Genomic DNA, 26,951 nt, shown 5'->3' with positions numbered 1-26,951 from the left:
GTAGCTGTCAACACTGAATATTGCATTGTTGCATTTCTTTTTCACAGTTTATGAACTTACATTCATATTTCGTTGAAGTATTATTCAATAAATATACTTATAAAGGATTTTTGACTTGTTGCTATTTTTAGAATATTTAAAAAAAATCTCACATACCCCTTGGCATACCTTCAAGTACCCCCAGGGGTACGCGTACCCCCATTTGAGAACAACCGGTCTACATAATATGTAATAATGGTACTTTGGTCACCATGTTGCATGGATTATGTTTTACGAATTATGTTTTACAGACCATCTTCTAGTCGCTATTTGACTGCCTCTTCAGGATGCGCCGTTTTGTGGCGCATCCTTTTTTACTAGGATTTTCCAGAATTATCCTAGAAAATGTGTCTAATAACATCTGAATTGCTCCCACTGCCCTGTCTTTTTTTTTTCTAGTCCTTTACTCTCACTATCCTCATCCTTTCATCCTCGCTCAAATTAATGGGGAAATTGTCGCTTTCTCGGTCCGAATCGCTCTCGCTGCTGGTGGCCATGATTGTAAACAATTTTCAGATGTGAGTAGCTCCACAACCCATGACGTCACGGGTCTGCTACTTCCGGTACAGGCAAGGCTTTTTTATTAGCGACCAAAAGCTGTGAATTTTATCGTCGATGTTCTCTACTAAATCCTTTCATCAAAAATATGGCAATATCGCGAAATGATCAACTATGACACATAGACTGGACCTGCTATCCCCGTTTGAAGAAGAAAATCTCATTTCAGTAGGCCTTTAACTTGCACTTACAGATGTAGCGACAAACTGTAGTTACTGACAGGGATTTTCTGAAGTGTTCCTGAGCCCAGGTGGTGATATCCTTTACACACTGATGTCGCTTTTTGATGCAGTACAGCCTGAGGGAACGAAGGTCCAATATATCATTGCTTACGTGCAGTGATTTCTCCAGATTTTCTAAACCTTTTGATGGTATTACGGACCGTATATGGTGAAATACCTAAATTTCTTGCAATAGCCCGTTGAGAAATGTTGTTCTTAAACTGTTTGACAATTTGCTCACGCATTTGTTCACAAAGTGGTGATCGTTTCCCAATCCTTGTTTGTGAATGACTGAGCATTTCACGGAAGCGGCTTTTATACCCAATCATGGCACCCACCTTTTCCCAATTAGCATGCACACCCGTGGGATGTTCTTAATAAGCGTTTGATGAGAATTCTTCAACTTTAACAGTATTTATTGCCACCTTTCCCAGGTTCTTTGTCATGTGTTGCTGGCATCAAATTCTAAAGTTAATGATTATTTGCAAAATTTGCAAATAAAGTGTTTATCAGTTTGAACATATTCAGCTGAATATGGGTTGAAAATGATTTGCAAATCATTGTGTTCCATTTATATTTACATATAACACAATTTTCCAACTCATATGGAAACGGGGTTTGTATATCTATGTGTGTATATATATATATATATATATATATATATATATATATATATATATATATACATACACACACACATATTATTTCATACACAGATATTATATATATACTGTACATATGTGTATATATTATATCAGTAGTATGCAGTATTTACTTTTAGTTATCTTCATTTAATGAAATATAAAACATAATTATAAAATAGATATTGTATAATGTATAAATAAATAGACCATATATGATGACTAAAAGTACATCTTCTATGATAGCTATTACTTTATTGAATAATATTAAATGAGTTAATTCAGGATAAATAATATGAGACAATGTTGTTGTCATCATTCTGCATTTTCCACATACCTTGTAAACACCAAAGGCCTGAACTACTGTACTAAGATCCAAACAAATGCTTAATAGCATGTGTCAACAATGAAATTGCGTGTACTATTAGTGGGCGTGTTTTTCTCTAATCAGCCTCATAAATTATCCAGCTGCTTTATAATTATAAAATGATATTGCTGATCAGACAATATGAAAATTATTTTTTTATTCAACACACACACACACACACACACACACACGAAAACGACAGGATCCTCTATCCATTGCCCGTCTTTGCAATGCGATCGCCTCGTTTCTCACAGCCACTTGTGTGTAACTATGCCAGTTTACACAAACATTTCATACGTAATAAATAAAGACGCAAAGCAGCAGTCGCAAGCCTGTTTCAGTTTTGATAGATCACAACTGCGTGTGCTAAATGAATATATTTGCATCCCTTCCTCCCAGTTTTGTGGCCATTCTGTTGATCATCATATAATCTGCATTTTCATGAAGACAGATTGCGCTCTCTATTTTGCTGATATAAGAGATGCAATCCTTTAGTAGATCATGTTTGCGTAGATGCTATTTTGCACATGTTTTAGTACACACACACCTTTAGTAGATCAGGCCCTGTGTCTTTGTATTATTTGGCTCATAGAGTTTCTTTGTTAAACATATTCCTCAATTTCACTCCACATATTGATATGCCTGTTGTGCGGGCACACAAATGTTTTGAATAACAATTTTTCACAGAGGTTGTTTTTCTCCTTGTTTGTTTAACGCATGCTGTACAGTATTAGTGAGCAGTTTGTTGTTTGCCTTGTGCATTATATTAATATCCATACGGTGCAGTGGGAAATATACCATATGCCCCATTCTTTAAACCACATTTAAATTCACGGCACACATATTTCTGCATACTCATACTCAACAAGCAACATTTTTCGATCAGACAAATGATTAACAATGTCCAACGTGAGCAGTATTTCTCAGCCCCTTCATTATCAGTAATGAGTTGTATAATTTTATAATTTCTCCGACGATGACGATGACCGTTCTATAACCACGACCACATAATGATAGAATCCAACTTTTTGAGATTAGGCTTTGTCAGGATCGAGACTGGTCCTGGGTGAACTGTCACCATGTTCTACAAGCCCGGGTGAAACATATGGAATCACCAGATTGGGAGGATGTTCACTCAGTTGTTAAATTTTGTTGAAAAAAGCATAACAAAAAAGACACAAAACTAAAGTAATTTCTTTCTGGCTTTAAGAAACACGAAAAATGTCAGTCTATCTGTGTTGGCCCTGCGATGAGGTGGCGACTTGTCCAGAGTGTACCCAGCCGAATGCAGCTGAGATAGACTCCAGCACCCCCCGCGACCCCGAAAAGGACAAGCGGTAGAAAATGGATGGATTGACCAAAGAGTCAACAAAATAATTATGTAAAGTAAATTTGTACAGCCGATATGGCCATATCTAAACTCAATTTTTAGCCCTTCCATAGCGAGATATAAGTTAGAACTTCACGCTACTTTATATTAGAAATGGCAACAGCGGAGGATGAATGTCACGTAACAAGAAGATAGAGAAAAATAAGACGCTTCTTGACTAAGGTGTTGACATGGACTACAATGGTGGAAGGGCACAAATTTTCAGGACTTACGCAGATCCCAAATACACATCAACAGGTACCAGAAGGTAACAAAACTTGGTTCTGCATTAATATTGCAAAAAAAACCGCCAGATAATATGTCTGCTAATTGGAGCTATTTTGCGAACCTTATGCACACACCATAGTAATACTTGTATGTTGACAATCCATCATGCGGTGCGGCTTCATAGCTTACCAAAGTCATCCATCCATCCATCCATCCATCATCTTCCGCTTATCCGAGGTTGGGTCGCGGGGGCAACAGCCTAAGCAGGGAAACCCAGACTTCCCTCTCCCCAGCCACTTCGTCTAGCTCTTCCCGGGGGATCCCGAGGCGTTCCCAGGCCAGCCGGGAGACATAGTCTTCCCAACGTGTCCTGGGTCTTCCCCGTGGCCTCCTACCGGTTGGACGTGCCCTAAACACCTCCCTAGGGAGGCGTTCGGGTGGCATCCTGACCAGATGCCTGAACCACCTCATCTGGCTCCTCTCGATGTGAAGGAGCAGCGGCTTTACTTTGAGTTCCTCCCGGATGGCAGAGCTTCTCACCCTATCTCTAAGGGAGAGTCCCGCCACACGGCGGGGGAAACTCATTTCGGCCGCTTGTACCCGTGATCTTATCCCTTCGGTCATGACCCAAAGCTCATGACCATAGGTGAGGATTGGAACGTAGATCGACCGGTAAATTGAGAGCTTTGCCTTCCGGCTCAGCTCTTTCTTCACCACAACGGATCGGTACAACGTCCGCATTACTGAAGACGCCGCACCGATCCGCCTGTCGATCTCACGATCCACTCTTCCCTCACTTGTGAACAAGACTCTTAGGTATTTGAACTCCTCCACTTGGGGCAGGGTCTCCTCCCCAACCCGGAGATGGCATTCCACCCTTTTCCGGGCGAGAACCATGGACTCGGACTTGGAGGTGCTGATTCTCATTCCGGTCGCTTCACACTCGGCTGCGAACTGATCCAGCGAGAGCTGAAGATCCCGGTCAGATGAAGCCATCAGGACCACATCATCTGCAAAAAGCAGAGACCTAATCCTGCGGTTACCAAACCAGAACCCCTCAACGCCTTGACTGCGCCTAGAAATTCTGTCCATAAAAGTTATGAACAGAATCGGTGACAAAGGACAGCCTTGGCGGAGTCCAACCCTCACTTGAAATGTGTTCGACTTACTACCGGCAATGCGGACCAAGCTCTGGCACTGATCGTACAGGGAACGGACCGCCACAATAAGACAGTCCGATACCCCATACTCTCTGAGCACTCCCCACAGGACTTCCCAAGAGACACGGTCGAATGCCTTCTCCAAGTCCACAAAGCACATGTAGACTGGTTGTCACCCTCAAGTACCCTGCCGAGAGTATAGAGCTGGTCCACAGTTCCACGACCAGGACGAAAACCACACTGTTCCTCCTGAATCCGAGGTTCGACTATCCGACGTAGCCTCCTCTCCAGTACACCTGAATAAACCTTACTGAGGCTGAGGAGTGTGATCCCACGATAGTTGGAACACACCCTCCGGTCCCCCTTCTTAAAGAGAGGAACCACCACCCCGGTCTGCCAATCCAGATTTCTGAGCACCGTGTTTAATGTTTTTTGTTTTCAATGGAACATTTAAAGTTGGTGTGTTTGTAAGCATCATCCTATAGACTACACGTATCTCTTATGTGTGACTACCATCTACTGGTCACACTTATCATGGACCAAATAAAATAGCTTTGAGGTCGGTATCCACAACCAGAATTATTCCATACATATGGCGCACCGGGTTAGGTTAGGTTAGGCACACTGTCGATTTTTGAGAAAATGAAAGGATTTTAAGTCTGGCCTTATAGTCTGAACAATACGATAGCTTAAATTATATTTTCAATTGTGTTTGTAATTGTGTCATTGTTTTTCAATTTTAGCTTTTAAAATGACTCCAAATTAACCTGTTTTTTACAGTATAATTGAAGGATCCCAGATGTTTCTGACTACATATGCAGCAACCATGGCGTGACTCACTACTCGGTCGGAATTAGCACAATACATACAAGCAGTAAATCCAGTATTGTGGTACGGGCTATATTAACCAAACATCTGCAAACGCCTTCACAGGCCTCTTCCAACACAGACTGATAAAGTGGAAGTCCTTTTTGATGAGACATCTAAAAAAGTAGTGTGACCACAAAGAACACGGTTGAAAACTGCAGTTAATTTTTTCCTCTGGACGTTTCACACCCGAGTGGCAACACTTTGCACACGCATACTTACGCACAATAACACAATAACTTCTGTCTTTTCCTTCCCTCTCGTGCCGAGTAATGAAGTGTGACCACTCTGACAGAAAAGACTCTCCCTTTAGTTTCATGCTACATATTTCACACACACACACACACATCTAGCTAAAATATCAAGCTGTCCGTCACTCTTCCTGACATTTTTGTACACTGGACTTTCCTCACAATGGGTATGATGGACATTGTTCTCTTCACGGCGTCAAAGTATATACAGTATTAGGCCTCAAAAACGTAGTTTCCAATATTTTTCCGTCTCGGCAGCGTGTCTCACTGTACATCTTTACATTCCACAACCACAATAATGACGAGTGATCAATTACATTTCAATTACAACTTTTATTAAGTTTACTGGCAATGCTTGCAAACACTGTTTAATAAGACACAATATCAATAAATTGTGTGCTGCCATATTGATGCACACTGAACATGAGTTTAGACTTCTTTTCTTATGAGGTTTTTTTTTAGAACATCCACTTTTAGCTGCAAAATATGGGTGCACCTTCAGGAGACTGGATGCTAGGGATGTAACGATATCAAAATCTCACAGTACAATATTATCACAGTATCCAATCTAATCCACTTTATTTATAAAGCACATTTAAACAAGAAAAATGTTTCCAATGTGCTGTACAAAAATAATAAAAACAAGATTCAAATACTATCCTTAGCTCCACCAATGACTGGATAAAAACAAAATAAATAAATATAAGAACATTATGAAAATAAATATGATTTAAAACTATTTTAAAGGTTGAAACCAACTAAAACAATAAATACAAATAAACATGTAAAAACACAGAGGCCCACACAACTCACGTAGTGTTTAAAGCCAGAGAATAAAAGTGGGTCTTAAGACGAGACTTTAAACACTCCAATGTGGGAGCAGTTCGTTGTTAAAGCCACGATACGGTATTAATGTGCAATGTGTCTAAAGAAAAAAAACAAGGAGTCAAAATGTCATAGTGTGTAAGATAAAGTGGCAGGAATGTTTAAGATAAACACACTTAATGTAATTGAACGCAAACATGATGCTCAAATGTTCCAATCATATTTATTACTCCAAACAAGTATTTTTAACTGCAAAAAATTATGCAAAAACATCCACTGTGTCTCAACTTGTACTCTCTAAAACGCAGTGTACAGTGGACTTTTTTTTCCAGCTTAAGAAAAGCAGTTCCTCATAAAAATGAACTTACATTTTAACTGTGAACAATGTAAACAGTTTACAAATTGACATTTAGCTAAGCTCGCTTCATTTTTTCCGGGTGATGGTAGTTTATCAAGTAGTTTGGTGTGCAGCAGTTTTCCCTCGGCACGGCACGCATTGACCAAGTATTTTTTGGCTTGGCACACTCGAGACACGCTTTATTACTTCCGCTACAGAGGTTATGTTTACACCAGTGATTCATTGTCGGTTTGTGAGCAACATAACTTAAAAAGTTATTAATGGATTATGAAAAAAACAACTCATCTATATACACTAAGGTGAACACACTTGACTTCCTGCCTCCTCTTTGGTTCCATGCCTCCACATTGCTAACCGCACTGCCCAGAAGACTCTGGGGGATGTAGTTTACTTTCAAGCCCGCCAAAGTAAAAGAAAAAAACTAAACACAAAGTTTTTGTTTGATACCATCATGCTTCACGGCATTATTGAGAGGATTTTGAAACCTTAATACTGCAGTATCTACAATACCCGACAATCTCTACTGAATGCAATTTTATATCGGTGGAATGAGCCTGATTTACTAAAAGTTTGCGTGTACTAAAACACGTGCAAACTCGATAGTACACGCACAGCTGATCTACTAAACGTGTGCAAAGTGGATTCTGTCTGTTATGTGGGCAGAATAAGGCGTGCAATCCATTTTAAATGGTAAATGGGTTATACTTGGATAGCGCTTTTCTACCTTAAAGGTACTCAAAGCGCTTTTACACTATTTCCACATTCACCCATTCACACACACATTCACACACTGATGGTGGGAGTTGCCATGCAAGGCCCTAACCAGCACCCATCAGGAGCAAGGGTGAAGTGTCTTGCTCAAGCACACAACGTTTGTGACGAGGTTGGTGGAAGGTGGGGATTGAACCAGGAACCCTCAGGTTGCTGGCATGGCCACTATACCAACTGCACCACGCCATTTTGCGTCTTTGTTTTCATTAGTATGCAAAATATATGCTGATCATCAAAACGCCCACAATACTGTGAGGAGAAAATGCAAATGTAAGTATTTATCACACGCAATGTGATTTATGAACGTTGTATTTAGCACGTTTGAAAAGGACGCGCAAACTGACAGACGCATACAACTGAGAGAGAGAAGTGGTCGCGTAATATTAATGCTGATGCTAATACTACACATACTAATACTAATATTTGGGGGAAAAAATGCATATAGAAAACTTCATGATGATGTTCACTTATCCGGCATAGACATGTAATACTTTCTCACAGTTTGCAGGTTTTTTATGCAACTATCATTATTTGCAGCAATGCCGGTGCTTAGCCAACATAATCAGCGCAATTGATTACTTTCATATTGTTCCCACCCTTGACACCAAAGCCTTGGCATTATATTGATGTTCCTTCCACCTCAAATGATGTACACAAAATTGTATGAGTCTGAATATTTTAGTGTTTATGGCATTTTTAGTTCTTGTGCATACGCTCCATTTTAGTTGGATTTATAAACGCACTTTTAAAAATGAAAGTCTGTTCTTGGCAAGCTTCACAGCACAATGGGATGTTCACTGTCATCAGGGAAGAACACACATGGTGGAAGTGCTGCAGGTGAAGCATAAGACACTTTGCATCAGACTGAGATCTTGGATTTTGCTTTTAAGACCACCTTGAAATGCGGTTTGGAAAACAATCTCTCGTCATATGTTTTTTATTTAATGGCCTGACAGCCAAAACTCGAAAAAAAAAAAAAAAAATTGGGCTGGCAGACTCAAATGAGAGTATTATTTTTCCATGAGTAGCTTGAATAATGGGAGGAATACATTTAGCAGGATGTTTGGTTTAGTCAGTAGCACAACACATTTCCTGTTTCAATATACTTGTTGTGGACTTAATTGAGTATTAACAAGAACCGAGACCGAGGGAACGTTTTACCAAGATGGGGAAAGAGAGACGGGATTTGCTTGTTTTTTTAGTTTTATGCAGTTTTGTATATAGTTAACAACCTGAATTGAATATTATCTTAATATGGATTAACACGTGGAAATAAAGCAATATTTTGATCTGATAAATGGAATTGAGTATTTTTTTGAGTTAAGAGCTCAGTCACACAACCAACCATCATAAGTTGAGACACTACTGGATATTTATTTTAGCAGCCAATTTTTGTGTGTGTGTTAATGTGAGGAAATGGGATTTGTTAAACAAAAAGAGTAATGATTTCTAGAAATGTGGTGGAAGCACTTTATTCTTGTATAGGACTGTTGCATGGTTCTTAAAAAAAACTGAAATTAACACCACCAATAATTGCTCTGCCCCAATGTAATGTTTGTAATTATACAACAGTTGAACTGCTGGAAGCCATTGGAATCTAATAGAAGCAAACATTTTAGTTGAATGGAATTTCCTAAGTTAAAACATGATCATATACAATATGTTAATTCCCCAAAATGATTATATGTATGGTCTAAATATTAGCTGAAGGTCCTTTTACTTGCCAGGATTCTTGCACTGGAACTTGAAGTAGATTTTCTCCTTGGTTCTTTGAATGTTCTGTTCCCGGATGGTCTATTTTAGATTCAGTTTCCTGATGCTACAGATGCTGGTACAAGGTGCAAAGCAGACACAGCAGCTGTTGAAATGTTCCTCTCTTCATGTTTCCATCCATCCACTTCCTACCGCTTGTCCCTTTTGGGGTCGCCTATCTCAGCTGCACTCGGGCGGAAGGCGGCTATTTGTCTTCATGAAAACATGATTTAAAGGGAAAATGAATTTTGAATTATGTAAAAAAAAAAAAGTTGAGTTTATACATAAAAGTTCTATTTTGGTTTCATCTGACCACATGACATTCTCCCAATCCTCTGCTGTATCATCCATGTATCCATTTTGGTATAAACTCAACTCGTTATGTTTGGAGGAAGAATAATACTGAGTTGCATCCCAAGAACACCAAACCTACTGTGAAGCATGGGGGTGGAAACATCATACTTTGGGGCTGTTTGTCTGCTAAGGGGACAGGACGATTGATTCGTGTTAAGGAAAGAATGAATGGGGCCATGTATCGTGAGATTTTGAGCCAAAACCTCCTTCCATCAGTGAGAGCTTTGAATGGTTGACCAAATACTTATTTTCCACCATAATTTACGAATAAATTCTTTAAAATTCCTACAATGTGAATTCCTGTATTTTTTTTTTTCACATTCTGTCTCTCACAGTTGAAGTGTACTTATGATGAAAATTACAGACCTCTGTCATCATTTTAAGTGGGAGAACTTGCACAGTCGGTGGCTGACTAAATACTTTTTTGCCCCACTGTATGTGAGAAAAAATCCATCACATCCTGTACCAATAAGTCTAATGACATAAATAAATAGCTTAATAACCTAATAAAAACACCCCAATGAAGCAAAGTACTTGTACCGTGCTGTAAGAATGCTTGGGTGAGCAAATCAAGTGCTTTTTTTTTTTCTTACTGCGCTTGTGTCAAACTTCCCCTGGGCTCATTTGGCCTTTTTCCACCGCAGCAACTTTTTCAGGACCACCCCCACTTACCCGGGTAAATAAAGTTCCCCTTTGTGTTTCCATCAAAAACTACCCGGTTAGATTTAGTTCTTTAGGAACCTCTCGGAGTTCCACCTAGCTAGGGGGGACTTTTCCAAGCTTTGGAGTAGTTGAATGACATCTTTGTCATAGCCTGAGGGAGTCTGTATTTCACTGGCACTAAGCAACTTAGGGGAGGGTGGCAGGAACCCTGCCACACGTAAAAAACTACAAATGTGGTGACTTGCTCTACTGCATATGTCATTCCCCTTTTCCTCATTCGTTGCAAAGACAGACGTTGATGTAAACACCTGCTTGCAGTTATTGCTATCATGACAGAAGCTACAAAACAACAAACATTTTTGTCTGGGGAGACAAAAACAAGAAAAAGAGAAGCTACCCGGATAAAAGGACAGTCAAGGATCAACATTGGTTCAGCTTTCACTCGCTGGCGTGAGCTCAAAGAGGAGGAGGAATTTCCAATTGATGCTGCCTTGGCTATATTCCTGCTTTAATGGTAAGTGACTTTAAATGCTCAAATCAGATTGATAATGCTAATGTTAGCTATCGGACATTTTCATGGTAGCAATAAATAGCCACCTGCTTGATAGTTCGCAGTTCCACACTGACACGACCAGCCACGCAACAAACTCAAAAGTACTGTATAGAGAAAAAATAATGCGATAACTGCAAACCAAAAATCTAAAGTTTGAGTAAGATATGTAGCTTCCTGTTTTGGAAAGACAAGTCATACTGGATCATTGTGTATAATCGTGTCAGTTTGTATGTAGTTTTTGAAAATATATGGCACCTAATGGGAAATGTGGTCTTCCTTCAGGCAAAATACTACCCCTTTGGTCCAGTGCATACTTGCCAACCCTCTCGATTTTCCGGGAGACTCGCGAAAATTAGTGCCCCTCTCGAAAATCTCTCGGTGCAACCATTCTCCCGAATTCCTCTCGATATCCACGCGGACAACAATATTGGGGGCGTGCCTTAAAGGCACTGCCTTTGGCGTCCTCTCTCACCTGAAAAGGAGACTATTATATATATGTCTCCGTTATCCATAGGATTATCTATAACCCATTAGGTAGGCAGGCACGGATCTATTTCTCAGCCTGTGTTTATTTCAGCCGGCACGTTAATACACTGACACACAACATCCGGATTCCCATCATGCATTGCTTCAAAAGTACGGCAAGTAGTAATGTCCAAAAACATAACAGGGATGAAGCAGAAGAACGAAGAAGAGACATGGTCTCAAGGAGTAAGAAAAAGTACGCTTGCACGTTCCAAAATGATTGGAAAAAATATTTTCAGTTCATCCTGGACAGCTCGAAGGGGAAAGGGTATGCTGCCTGCAAATTTGGTAGATCAGACTTCTCCATTGAACACGGTGTCCGAACGGAATATATTCATTCATGAACGGATTATTTATGTATATATATATATATACATATATATATATATACATATATATATATATATATATGAAATAGAAGAAAATATATACACCACCCGCTTAACAACCCCCCCCCCCCCCCACCCCCCACCGCCCCCCCCACCACCACACACACACACACACACACACACACCTCAACAACAACCCCCCTTCTCCCCAATTCGGAGGTTTTAAAGTTGGCAAGTATGGTCCAGTGGCACTGCCAAAATCAACCAAAACTAAATGTTCCTAAATGAGGCTTTTAGTCCTACCTTAAGACTAATCTATATACTCTAGCTTTTAAATTAACTATGTTTAAGACTAGTTGATCTGCTGCTTCTCCTTGTTGCCCCTCTATCCTGTATGGAGAGGTACCAGGTTGGCCACAGATAATCCCTGTAGAGATGCCAGTCTGGAGTATCAATCAATCAGTGTTTATGTATATAGCCAAAAATCACAACTGTCTCAAAGGGCAGCACAAGGCACAAGAACATCCTCGGTTCAGATCCCACATCAGGGCAAGGAAAAACTGAACCTAGTGGGATGACAAAAAGAAACCTTGGAGAGGACCGCAGATGTGGGTGAACCCCACCCTCCCTCCCAGGGCGATCGGTGCAATGGACGTCCATTGGATCTAGCATAATATTGTGAAAGTCCAGCCCATAGTGGATCTAACATAATAGTATGAAAGTCCAGTCCATAGTGGGGCCAGCAGGGGACCATCCCGAGCGGAGACAGGTCAGCAGTGCAGCGATGTCCCCAACCGATGCACAGGCGAGCGGTCCACCCCGAGTTCCGACTGTGTACAGCCAGCACTTCATCCATGGCCACTGAACCTGTGTCGTCATCTCCCCTCCACCACATTAGACACCAGTTGTTCTATGGTTTGACCTGGCAGTAGACCTCTCATCGATGACATGGACTGAACTCTCAGATTATCATGAATCATGTGCCATAACTGTACCCACTTGGCATCCATTGCAGCCGGTCACCCAGAAGAGGGCGTCCCCAAATCTTGCAGCCCCTTCCCAATGTTTCTGCTTTTTCCCATTTTGGGTTTTGAGTTATCCCTTGCCCGTGTATGGCTTTAAATAAGGGCGTGTCATGGTGGTTTGTGCAGCTCTTTGAGGCACCTGTGATTAAGGGCTATATAAATAAACATTGATGATGCTGATGATTGACTGTGTGGCGGACAATTTTAATATTTGCTGCGAGACACAAATGTCCCCCGGACTGTACCGTGGATACCTCTTGTTCGAGGTTGTCATGACATGAAGGAAAACCCCTCCTCATGGAGATGGCCTGACCATAGCAAAAACAGGCCTACCCAATGCTTCAGGCTTCACTACACATTAAAAAAAAATCAAGCTTGGCTAACCTAGAATAATGTTGCTATTAAAATGTGAATATAAAGTTTGCACTTTAACTTGTTATGCTATTATGTTGAACAAGTACAGGAGTTAAGGCCTCATTATGTATAGTGAACAAAAAAATAAACGCCACACTTTTGTTTTTGCTCCCATTTTTCATGATTTGCTCTCAAAACATCTAAAACATTTACTATATACTCAAAATAAATATTCCTCTCAAATGTTCACAAATCTGTCTAAATCTTTGCTAGTGAGCACTTCTTCTTTGGCAACGTAATCCATCCCACCTCACAGGTGTGGCATATCAAGGTGCTGATTAAACAGCATGATTATTGCACAGGTGTGCTTTAGGCTGCCCACAGTTTGTGACCACCGTTTTCCTCACGTAGTGCAACACATTTCCTTCATGGTAGCAATAAATTGGTCCACTCTTCAATGGCTGTGCCAAGTTGCTGGATATTGACAGGAAATGGAACATAATGTCGTATACGCCGATCCACAGCATCCCAAACGTGCTCAATGGGTAACATGTCCGGTGAGTATGCTGCTTATGCAAGAACTGGGATGTTTTCAGATTCCAGGAATTGTGTACAGAACCTTGCAACATTGTGTCATGCATTGTCACGCTGCAACATGAGGTGATGGTTTCGGGTGAATGGCACAAAAATGGGCCTTAGGATTTACTCACAGTATCTCTGTACATTCACAATGCCATCAATAAAATGCACTTGGGTTTGTTTTCCATACCATACCCCACCCCACCATGGGTAACTCCATTCACAACTTTGAGCATGTATACAGTGTATAGTAGGGGTGCACAAAAAAATCGATTCACATCCAAATCGCGATTCTCATCTACCCCGATTTTGAATCGATACATAATTTTCTAAAATCAATTTATATATATATATATATATATATATATATATATATATATATATATGTATATATATATATATATTTATTTATTTATTTATTTATGTGTATATGTATATATATATATTTATTTATTTATTTATGTGTATATGTATATATATGTGTATGTATGTATGTGTATATGTATATATGTATAAATATATATGTATATATTTATGTATATATGTGTGTGTATGTATGTATATGTATGTATGTATATAAATATATATAAATATATCCATATGTATATATGTGTATATATATGTATGTATGTATACATACGTATGTATATAAATATATATATATATATATATATATAAATTAGGGCTGGGCAACGATTAAAATTTTTAATCGAAGTTAATCGCACTATTTCTCTGATTAATCGCGATTAACTGCATTGTATACGCAAAGCCCAATAATGAATTCAAAAGTAGTGTGCAGTGCACCATTATTGGAATATTATCCCACATGAACAAAAGCGCCAAAACATTTGTTGTGCAAACACAATTTAAATCAGTCCTTGTTAAACAGTAGCAGTTAAATAGCATATTTTATGAAAATCAACACAAAAAATATAAATACAAACATTTAAGTTTATTGCCACTGCCAGAGTATTTAAGTTATCCTGTTTGTTATGGAAAATAAATATAATCTACATACAAATCTCTGAGCCACAATCATAACATCTGAACAGGCAATTTCTGAGGTAACAGCAGAAACATTTTTTTTATCAGGCATCTTATGTTTAAAAAACCTATATTATAGGTAGTGGGCTGTTTTAGGGAATTTTTGATCAAATTATCCGTAGTAGCATATTAATAATGTTGTGTTTATTCTGCGTAGTGCACTTAAAATAATTATGACCATATCTAGGAATTGATATGATGGGAATTTTCCGATTGTTTGCTTGGTGCTTTGATAAACTGAACGCATATACATGATACTATATTGTGATGTTATGAGCCAGGGAATAAAAGAACTACCCTACTCAGCATGCAACAGGAGTGACGAGCATGCGCGGTAGCCCGGTATAGGTAGTGTCGCCATGACGGCAGCTTGTATGTTGTGATATGCACGCTCTGAAAGCAAACGTTAAGAACTCAGCCAACACTCCTCGTCTGCATTATTCATAAATAGACAGACAACACAAATACTCCGCTGCTTCACAGGCCGCTGGATGTAGCCGGCAAAGTATTCCCATGCTAGCTAGCCGGTCTAGCAAGCACGCGTCATTCAGTCCAAAATGGCCCGATCTATCCACATTCAGAATTGTCTGGCGGTCGTAAGTGATTCCGGAGTGACCACGCTGTAAGCCAGCCATGAAATTTGCTGAATTGTCCGGTATTTTTGCCAAATGTCCAAATGTTGCATCTTTACCAAGAGCCCCTCGACGCCGGGCGACGCCATCTTGTTAAGAAAAGGCGTTAACAAAATAAAAGCATGTAAACAACATACGCAAATATGCGATAAAATAATAGATTAGATAGTACTTTATTGTCGGTGTTAATAGGTTGATGAGTTAACTCATAATTAACGCATTAATTTGCCCACCCCTAATATATATATATATATATATATATATATATATATATAGATATATATATATATATATATATAGATATATATATATATTTATATATATATATTTATTTATATATATATATATATATATATATATATATATATATAGATGTATATACTGTATATATGTGTGTTGTGAAATTAGTTATTTACAAAGAAAGATTATGAAAATGATTATTTACATACCTTAATTGTTTCCAAATGCTGTCTGGAAAACGGCTGATATATAAACATATATATATATGCATATGTGTGTGTGTATTATATAAAAATATTTTTGCGTTTCATTATAAATATCAAACCAAATAATACATTGCGGAAATCGATTTGAATCGGGAATGGATTCTGAATAGAATCGTTAGGTGCTCAAATATTCACACCCTGTGTATAGTGTATATACAGTATATATATACACATTATAGTGTTTTCAAAATGAGCAGGTTTTTTTTTTTACTAAAATAAGGACTTTTGTCAAGGCTAGAACCAATTATTCATGTTTACATTGGTTCTCATGACAAAAACGGCTTCTCTATACAAACTTTCGGTTTACAAACCATGGTCATGAACCAATTAAGTTCGTAAATATAGGTTCCATTGTATTGAACTTTTGGACATATTTTCAAATAAAAGCTACTGAGGTTTTTATATATATATATATATATATTTTTTTTTTTTAAATATTTACATCATTAACATAATTTATGTACTAAGTGTAGTGAGTCTACAGAATTTTCAACAGTCACTTTTTGAATTGAAATGGAATCAATCTAATTTATTGGGATGCACCTGTGAAGGACGTGTTATTTTTTACTGTCAAATAGGATAAACACAGCCTCACACAGTAGATATGAGCATCAAGACTTCAAGGGGGTTTCCTTCCATTTCTCTTTCTACAGTTGCAGAATTGTATTATGTAAATGAGGCTGCCTCATTCATCAAGGACTGTGATGATGAAGCTGGCCAGACAGGGACGTCATCTGGACACAGATCAGAGGGAAGACAGAGGCTGGAACCGGCGGAGCAGATGTGGATATTGTAAGTAGGAGAATATTTTTATATTCCACTGACCTATGACATACACACACACACACACACACACGATTGATTTCTGTTTCACAAATATTTCAAAATACTCACAAGATTCATCATCAAAATAAAAAGATCCATCCTCTGTTCAGTGTGGTCGGAAGAATGACAAATGGAAGAAACCCGGGTGTGATTTGCATGTGTGTGTGTGTGTGTTTGTGTGTGTGTGTGTGGATGGAGGGGATTTGTGGAGATGTGATTGCTTGTCAGGCACAATTGGCAGGTAGCAGCTGTGGATCATTTTGAGGTCATAGGTCAGGAGCACACACAGTCAAGCCATCTTATTAGCCCTGTCCCAGAAATGAAAAAAAAAAACCCTGGGGGATTCCTTTTGGATAGACGTCTGTCAGACTGATAGTTGATGATCATGAAAAGTAGTCTGAGTGACAAAAGTTTGGTGGGCCTTCGGAGCAGAGAGAAGACAAAACATAGTATTTTACAAAAATCTAAAATAGGCATACAAATAATAAAAAAACAAAAACTATGTGTTACCCACAATAAATGTATCGTAGAAAAGGAAATGTTTTTCTGTAATGATATGGGCTTTGGGGCAGCATTGTGGCCAAAGAGTTAATGCGTTTGCCTCACAATACGAAGGTCCTAAGTTCGATTCTGCGCTCGGGATCTTTCTGTGTGGAGTTTGCATGTCCTCCCCGTGACTTTGTGGGTTCCCTCTGGGTACTCCGGCTTCTTCCCACTGCCAAAAACATGCACCTGGGAATAGGTTGATTGGCAACACTAAATTGGAACTAGTGTGTGAATGTGAGTGTGAATGTTGTCTATCTGTGTTGGCCTTGTGATGATGTGGTTACTTGTCCAGGGTGTATCCCGCCTTCTGCCCGATTGTAGCTGAGATAGGCTCCAGCACCCCCTGCGACCCTGAAGGGAATAAGTGGTAGGAAACGGATGGGTAAATGGATGTGGGTTTTGGTTTATTTCGAACATGTTCAACAAAATTATTTTGAAGATCATCACATGTTTACTCCTAAAGACACATTTTATTTATTGCTACTTTTCTCCATGCCTCAGCAGGTACTGATTGTCTGTGCACTAAAAGCACCACGTTACCAAGCTTGTGGTCGGTAAAATGTATTAAAGGGGAACATGATCACAATTTCAAAAGGGTTAAAAACAATAAAAATCAGTTCCCAGTGGCTTGCTGTATTTTTTAAAAAATGTTTTCAAAATTTTACCGGTCCCGGAATATCCCTAAATAAAGCTTTAAAGTGCCTTATTTTCGCTATCTTCGAAACCACTATCCATTTTCCTTTGACGTCATACTGTGCTGCCAATGTAAACAATGGGAATACCACAGCAAGATATAGCGACATAAGCTCGGATTCAGACTCGGAATTCAGCGGCTTAAGGGATTCAACAGATTACGCATGTATTGAAACGGATGGTTGGAGTATGAAAGTATTGAAGAAGAAACTGAAGCTATTGAGCGAATAGCCATTGACGCTATTCATAGCCATAGCATGGCCGAATAGCTGCGTTAGCATCGCCGGTAAAATGTGCGGACCAAACGATCAGGACTTTCGCATTTTGTGATAATGGTGCGACTTAAATCCGTCGATTGGTAAGTGTTTTTTTCGCATTAAATGTGGGTGGAAGGAAACATAATATAGTTGCAAATGCATCTGCAGGTTATCCATACATCTCTGTGCCATCTCTGCTTTAGCACCGCCGGTAAATAGCATGTTAGCATCGATTAGCGTAGCATGTTAGCATCGATTAGCTGGCAGTCAACATCAACAAAACTCACCTTTATGAGTTTGTTAACTTTATCGTTGCAAATGCATCTGCAGGTTATCCATACATATCTGTGCCATGTCTGCTTTAGCACCGCCGGTAAATAGCATGTTAGCGTCGATTAGCGTAGCATGTTAGCATCGATTAGCTGGCAGTCACGCTGCGACTAAATATGTCTGATTAGCACATAAGTCAACATCAACAAAACTCACCTTTGTGATTTTGTTGACTTTATCGTTGCAAATGCATCTGCAGGTTATCCATACATCTTTGTGCCATGTCTGTCATCGCCGGTAAAATGTGGAGACACACCCGCACATTCAATGCGGGTCTGGCGGCAGACACTTTCGCATCTTCGGGCCAGTGGTGCATTTGAATCCCTCCCTGTTAGTGTTGTTACACCCTCCGACAACACACCGACGAGGCATGATGTCTCCAAGGTTCCAAAAAATAGTCGAAAAAAACGAAAATAACAGAGCTGAGACCCAATGTTTACAATGTGTTGAAAATGAAAATGGCGGCTGTATTACCTCGTCGACGTCACATTCTGACGTCATCGCCTCCAGAGCAATAAACAGAAAGGCGTTTAATTTGCCAAAATTCACCCATTTAGAGTTCGGAAATCGGTTAAAAAAAACATATGGTCTTTTTTTCTGCACCATCAAGATATATATTGACGCTTGCATAGGTCTGGTGATAATGTTCCCCTTTAAGAAAGTGTAGTAGTAACGCTAATAGAGTTTATAGACAGCTTGTTCAGTGATGATAAAATAGGGCAGTAAAACTTTAAAAAACATTGTATACTAATCAAGAATAAACCATACCGTAGTTCAATATTAAAGTTTTCACAGCATGCACTGTAAAAACGTGTTCATTTTGAGGTAGTGTTCGTGTTACGGTTGTGGATGTGGAGGAAAGGTGAGCTGGAGCGAATTGCAAGGAGAAACATACACTGGAGTGTATCTCAAAAGGTTCATTCTAACAAATATGACAATCCGACAAAGACGAGACAGCATACAGAGAACTAAATACAGAGAGCAATTAGACAACTGAGTACACCTGGACGAAACACAAGGGACACAAAACTTTAACTTAAGAGGAAGAAGAGAGCAGATTTGAGGAAACCAGGGCCAGGGCAAGACACAGGTGCAACTGATAACACAAATGAGCACAAGGAGAACAAAAACACATGGCAACAGGAAACAGATCATGACACTACCCTCCTTCCATGTGACGGATTCTAGACGTCCCTGAAAAACCAGAACAAGTCCAAAGTAACGGGAGTGCAGACTATGCAGTGGGTCACCTGGCCATGTGTCCCGGAAGCCAGTGGGGGAGAGTCGGCCAACGCAACTGCAGCTAGCGAGGCAAGCGTCCACAGAATGGCCACATCCATGGCCACTGAAGCAGCTGTGGAGGTCCTTGACCCAGGTCATGGGAAATGCTGCTGATGGCGCGGAGAGGGTCCATGGAACAGTCATATCTGCGGCCAACAAGGAGGAGAAATGTCAGACGCGTGCCAGCGGATCCACTGAAGGCAAAGCTGATGGTTGCGTCGGACCCACTGGAGATGAAGCTGCTGGTGGCGGCAGACCCACCGGTGGCGTATCTGGTGGTGGCGTCTGCAGCGGACCCAATGGAGCCGAGGCTGGAGGTGGCGTCCGCGGCGAACCTATTGGAGGCTAAGCTGAGGCTTTGTTCTGCCGCGGAGCCGGAACAGGAACTGGAGGCGTGCCACCTTTTTGACTGCCGTGGAGCTCAAACAGGAACTGCGTTTAGACTGCCATGGAGACGGAACAAAAACTGGGTACGTCCTGCCTTTTGACTTCCGTGGAGCCGAAACAGGAACTGGAAGTATACCGCCTTTTGACTGCCGCGGTGCCGGAACAGGAAGCGTCCCTGACCTTACTCCTGCCAGTCTGAGTCCCCCTCTTCAAGAACTGATTTCAGATGTCCCTGTTGAGCAGTGGTGGAGAAACTAAGATCTGGCGGGGGTCTGGAATGACTGGCTCAGCCAGACGAGGCAAAGTGCATGTCAGGGATGTGTTGAGGGAGACTTTGAGGAGGGTTTGAGATTCCTACCGTACTGGACAACTGGCAAGAATCCATGATGACTTTACCCCTGGTTGTCATGGAACCTTTATTCTGTTTGAGGTTGTGATATTCCGCAGGTGCTCCCAACAGATTAATGGTCTCATGTAAATGGCTAGGCATGGTCGTTGAGAGAACGACAGAATTAGGGTGGAAAGAGTGCTCCAATTCAAAACGATGGTTCTACCCCAGTCAGTACTGGGAATTTGAAATCAAAGCCATGCGCCGGAGACTTAGTACAATGAGCGTAGACTGACATGAAAGAATGAAATAGCGTATGGTGATTACCTGATAGCTGTAATGCTTAATTAAGTCTTAGTTTGTTCTGTCACCCTCGCCAGTAAATGGCCATCTATGCGCCGGACCTCCTTAGAGGGGCAACGTTTTATTTTAGCCGAATGGTTAGAGTGTCTGCCCTGAGATCGGTAGGTTGTGAGTTCAAACCCCGGCCGAGTCATACCAAAGACTATAAAAAGGGGACCCATTACCTCCCTGCTTGGCACTCAGCATCAAGGGTTGGAATTGGGGGTTAAATCGCCAAAAATGATTCCCGGGCGCGGCCACCGTTGCTGCCCACTGCTCCCCTCACCTCCCAGGGGGTGAACAAGAGGATGGGTCAAATGCGAAGGACAAATTTCAGCACACCTAGTGTGTGTGTGACAATCATTGGTACTTTAACATTAACTTTAACATCCCTGCTCTGTTTCATAGCAGTCAAAGGATTAGGAGCACAAATAACTTAATGTCAATGCAAAGCAACTTACTACGTATTATTACTACTGTCTTATTGTGGGTCTGTAACCAGTGCACACTAATAACATCAAAGCCGCTAATGTATAGGTTGATATACAGTACACCAGAATAATTAGATGAAATATGACCCCAATATGGGCTTTACGTGTACATATTAATTACAATATTTAAGCACAAACAAGAGTTGACATGACCACTAACACATACTTTATTCCAATGGGAGCACAGAGCCCTGGGGCTTGAACCCCAAAAAAAGATGCAATTGCTGCATTGCTACACTGTTTTCTTTTACCATTGCTGAAACAAAACAAACACTTTTAATTAGGCAACACAGGGAAAAGATGTAGAAATCGAATCCAAGCTTCCTTTTACTATTTTTTTGTCTATGTTTTCCCTAGTTTGGATTTATTTTTGTTATGTAAATTATTTCAGTCCAGTCCATTATTTGTTCTTTTCCTTCCCCTTCTTAATTATCCTCTTCTTGTAGACCTCCTGTTTTCCAACAACTGTTTAAAAGCATACAGTGTGCCTTTCTGTGACTCAGTAACGCTGCTGCTGCAGCAAAATGCTGATGGCACTCTGGAGCACTCCATGCTCAGGGGCCACTTCCTTCTGAGAAATTTTTTTTATGATCAGGGATACTTAGAGATGGGTACTGAATTTGGCATTTTTCTAGGTAACGGCCGAATTACATCAGCACTCCCGGGTATTCATTCATGTAAAATCCAATGGTGCTATAGTTCAATACCCTTGTTGCATGCCATGTCACGTCCGGTTGCACCGGCTCAAAGACTTGGTGTGGAAACAATCAGTCAAGCAGCACTCACAGTGGAGTCAGCCAAACTGCCTGTAGGTAATGTTGCTATTTTCCATGCAAACAAAACAGGTATGCCAGATTAAAAAAAAAAATGCTGAATAATACAGTGAGGCTTCACGTTTTCAAAACGCACTCTGCTTTGAAATATTAATGCCACTGGCTACCAATAACAATTTTACGTGACGATTTAAACATCTGCAAATATGATCTTTTAAAACCAAATAAAACTATGACGGTCGTCTGCATATTGTGATCATGACAAAGCAATTAGCTACCTGCTGCCACCTACTGATATGGAAGAGTATAACATGGTTACTCTGCCAAGCTCGAGACAGCACGGATACTCAACAACGGCATATTATTTGTGGATTTTAATTACTGATTTGCAAAAAATATTTTTAACCCAAATAGGTGAATCTCCCACGGCCCACCAGACTATCTCAAGACACACCAGTGTGCCGCGGCACGGTGGTTGAAAAACACGGATGTAACTGTTTCGTTGTGCTCTGATGTCAGTGTGCTTCAAGTGCACCTCCCTCCTTGTTTTGAGTAATAAATAGATTCTTACTTGCACAACGTCTCCTATCTCCCCCAAAACAGACCATTTTTACTGAGAGAATATTTCGGTTGTGCGTGTATGTCAACATATGTGGACTGTCATGAATAAAAATATCAGACATGGTCTATTCAACAACATAACTGTATGATTTTACAACTGTTTGATGACTTAAAGGGGAACTACAGTTATTTTTGGCATTTTGCCTATCGTTCACAATCCTGATGAGGGACAGAAGGTTTTTTGAATCACTTGTGATTTAGGGCTATATAAATAAACATTGAATGATTGAGTTTTTGGGGGGGTGTTTTGCATTCTAATTTGTAAAAATCGCTTTGTTCTTGGAGTCTGGCAATGCAGTAAATGGAAGCAATCCTTTCTGCCCCGAAATCTCTTTGAAAATGAACAACTGAAACTGACAATTTACGTTATGTAACCTGTATAATAACCAAGCTGTTGCGACGTTGTTTTTGTAAGCGCAAACATTTAGGAACTATTTCTCGGGCATAGTAAGACATCGTCTTGGGACGGCATGCTAAGGCATTAGCCGTAGGCTAGCTACGGCAAGAGATCCATCCATCAATCCATTTTCTACCGCTTATCCTTTTCAGTGTGGCGGGAGGTGCTGGAGCCTATCTCAGCTACAATCTGGCGGGAGGCGGGGTACACCCTGGACAAGTCACCATCTCATCGCAGGGCCAACACAGATAGAAAGACAACATTCACACTCACATTCACACACTAGGGACCATTTAGTGTTGCCAATCAACCTATCCCCAGGTGCATGTTTTTGGAGGTGGGAGTACCTGGAGAGAAGCCACGCAGTAACGGGAAGAACATGCAAACACCACACAGTGAAGTGAAGTGAATTATATTTATATAGCACTTTTCTCGAGTGACAGACACAGAAAGATCCCGAGCGCAGGATCGAACCCAGGACCTTTCTATTGTGAGGCAGACGCACTAACCACTACATCACCGTGCTACAGCAAAAGATAAGTTAGCTATTTGCATCAACAACTGAATTACTTTTGAGTTTCTAATGCACAATGTGCATACTTGCCAACCTTGAGACCTCTGATTTCGGGAGGGGGGGGGTTGTGGTCTGTGGCAGGGCGGAGGCGTGGTTGGGGCGGGGGGGGGTGGTTAAGAGGGGAGGAGTATGATTCACCAACTCAAGTCATATATATTTTATATATATATATATATATATATATATATATATATATATATATATGTATGTATGTATGAAATACTTGACTTTCAGTGAATTCTATATATATGTATATATATATATATATATATATATATATATATATATATATATATATACATACACATATATATTTGTTTTATTATATATATAAATAAAACAAATAGTTGAATTTCCGACGGCACACATCAAATACACAGTAATAAAAACACAGTTGTTCTACTAACTGTACTTTGCTTGCTGGTTACTAAAAAAAAAAAAAACATTTACCTTTCACTATTTGAGTAACCTTTGTTCTGCCATTTGTGTTCTGGCGAGAGATCTCCGAATCCCGGAACATATCTTTCACGGATTTGTTGTAGACATCCGCAAATGAGAACGGGATGTTGCTTCCATCTGTCAGCATAGCCATCTTTGTCTCAGCATAAGATACACCACCGGGTCTCCATTTTGCGAGGTGGCCCATAATACTGGGTTGTGAACGATGCTGCGCTGTGAACGCTTTGTGCTTCGCTGACCGTTCATGACTGAGTATACATATCCATTAAGCCACCGTGTTCAGTGGAGAAGTCTGTTCTACAAAATTTACAGGACACATACCCCTTCCCCTTCAAACTCTCCTGGATAAACTGAAAAATCTTGTTTCCATTCGTTTTGGAACTTGCAAGCGTATATCTTCATTTTGCTCGTCGACGGTGTAATATATTGGGTTACAGGCGAGGTGATGAAGTTACGTCTCTTTACTGTGGGCTTCAGAACAGACTCCCTAATGCATACATTCCTTGACTGGACTTAAATGTAGAATATATTTATATTATTCATATATTATATATATAATATGTTATATATATTATATTATTTATTATTATCATTGTTTATTGTGAGCGAACTGTGGTGCTGAATTTCCCCCAGGGATCAATAAAGTACATTCTATTCTATGTACAGTAGATGGCAGTATTGTCCTGTTTAAGAGGGTCACAACATTGCTGAGTCAGGTCTGCATGGAGCTGGAGGGGACGCGGCCTCCAGCTTCGCCTGAATTTCGGGAGAAAATTTGTCCCGGGAGGTTTTCGGGAGAGGCACTGAATTTCGGGAGTCTCCCGGAAAATCCGGGAGGGTTGGCAAGTATGACAATGTGGTAGGACACTAATTTGTACTGACTGAAAAACATGAACAATTATATTACATTTGTAAATTATTATCCCACATTTCATGTTTTGTTGTACAAAGCTAGTGTATGTAGATCTAATAACAGGTGTGACGTGCTGCGTGTATCATGATCAATATTAAAGTGACTCACTCGATGGATAGTTGTCTGTTTGGTCCAGCTGGCCAAGTGAGTTTTTTCAAGTTGTCCGCATAGCTTGGCTCCAAGTTCCACATTTATACCCGCAAGGCACGCCAACCTCACACTTTCGGCTTCCATCTGCTCCAATGTGTCAGCCTCTGTTTGTGTTCGCTTCCATAAGCAGCAGTTCATCCTCCGTATATTCAGCTTTAGAGGGAGATGAGGGCAAAGACACCAGGGGGCAGTAATGTTCAATAATTTATAACTACATATATAATTTATTATATATGTAGTCAATATCCCCATCCTACCCCATTTTCTACCGCTTGTCCCTTTCGGGGTCGCGGGGGGTCGCTGGAGCCTATCTCAGCTGCATTCGGGCGGAAGGCTGGGTACACCCTGGACAAGTCGCCATTCATCACAGGGCTAACACAGACAGACAGACAACATTCACACTCACATTCAGTCACACACTAGGGCCAATTTAGGAGGAAACCGGAGTACCCGGAGGGAACCCACGCAGTCACGAGGAGAACATGCAAATCCCACACAGAAAGATCCCGAGCCCGGGATTGAACCCAGGACTGCTCAGGATCTTCGTATTGTGAGGCAGTCAATATATATAATAATAATAATAATAATAAACAATACTAACTAATAAACTGAACTAAGGAAATGCAGTGTGTGACAAAACCCAGGAGTGTTTGTGTGAGGCTATGTGTAAGGTTAACTGAAGTGTGTGTTAGCAGATGATCCATGGCAGGAGAGAAGAGACTAGGTCCGTGTCCAGGCAGATGATCCATGGCAGGAGAGAAGAGACTAGGTCCGTGTCCAGGCGAGGGTCGGAAATCGAGGAAAGCAGTCCAAAACACCGGGGAAACGACAGGGGGTCTGGAAGGGAAAGACTCGGGAAGGCGCTGCGGGAGAGCAACGCGGACTTCAGAAAACACGGAGGGAAACAACACAGAGATAGAGCATAGGGCTTACGGTACACAAAGAGCTAACTAAGTTCCCGCGCTAGTCCTTGGGTCCACTGATCCTTTATCCAGCTCGCCCTTATCACACCAGGTGTGCAGATTGCCGATTGTTTGCAGGCTTGTCGCTGCTTGGGTGTGCTGCACTCAGCGTGAGCGGAGGTGCGTCCGGGCAAGCAGCCAGATGAGGAACTGTGACACTCAGTTGCAGGAGGGAAGCGGGTATTTTGATTTCGCATTGTGTAGTTGCTTTCAAAATAAATCACACTATTTGCTGTCAGGTGCAGTTTCATTTTCAACTGTAAATGTGAAAATGTTTTTTCTCGTGGTAAGGATGAAAAAAGCCAACTTTGATAAATGTTACATCTTTTTGTGCTGAGATGACGAGAAAGACGGAATGCGGTGTGTCTCCGTTTGAGGTCCCTTTCTTTTTAAACTTTTAAAAATCTTCTGTCAATTGCAGATATAATCAGGAGACACGGAATCAGTTTCCAGAGTTATGCTGATGTTATACAGCTTTATTTCAGCCCTTAGTGGTGACTGTAAATATCGGAGGACTGCTGGAACAGGAGCAGCAGATAAATGATCAATATAGTAATTACCTCATCTGAACAAATCTCACTCCTGCAGGCGAAAGACTAATGAGCGTTCAATAATTATGGATAAAGTGCAATCACACACGCACAAACACAC

General features: G+C 40.6%; 1 long non-coding RNA gene across 2 annotated transcripts; it reads left to right on the top strand.

The window, feature by feature from the left end:
- Nucleotides 1-13,604: 13,604 nt before the first annotated feature.
- LOC133557909 (uncharacterized) lies at nt 13,605-26,474 on the top strand. 2 transcript variants are annotated; one of them, XR_009807866.1, is made up of 3 exons: nt 13,605-13,767; nt 16,625-16,763; nt 26,034-26,474. It is a non-coding gene; the product is annotated as an uncharacterized LOC133557909 (long non-coding RNA). The 2 variants fall into 2 exon arrangements; XR_009807867.1 differs by lacking the exon at nt 26,034-26,474 and adding an exon at nt 22,639-22,746.
- The last annotated feature ends 477 nt before the right edge of the window (nt 26,475-26,951 follow it).

The sequence above is a fragment of the Nerophis ophidion genome, linkage group LG08, assembly GCF_033978795.1.
Source record: "Nerophis ophidion isolate RoL-2023_Sa linkage group LG08, RoL_Noph_v1.0, whole genome shotgun sequence".
Classification (NCBI taxonomy): Eukaryota; Metazoa; Chordata; class Actinopteri; order Syngnathiformes; family Syngnathidae; genus Nerophis; species Nerophis ophidion.
This window is presented reverse-complemented; position numbering and strand designations above follow the sequence as displayed.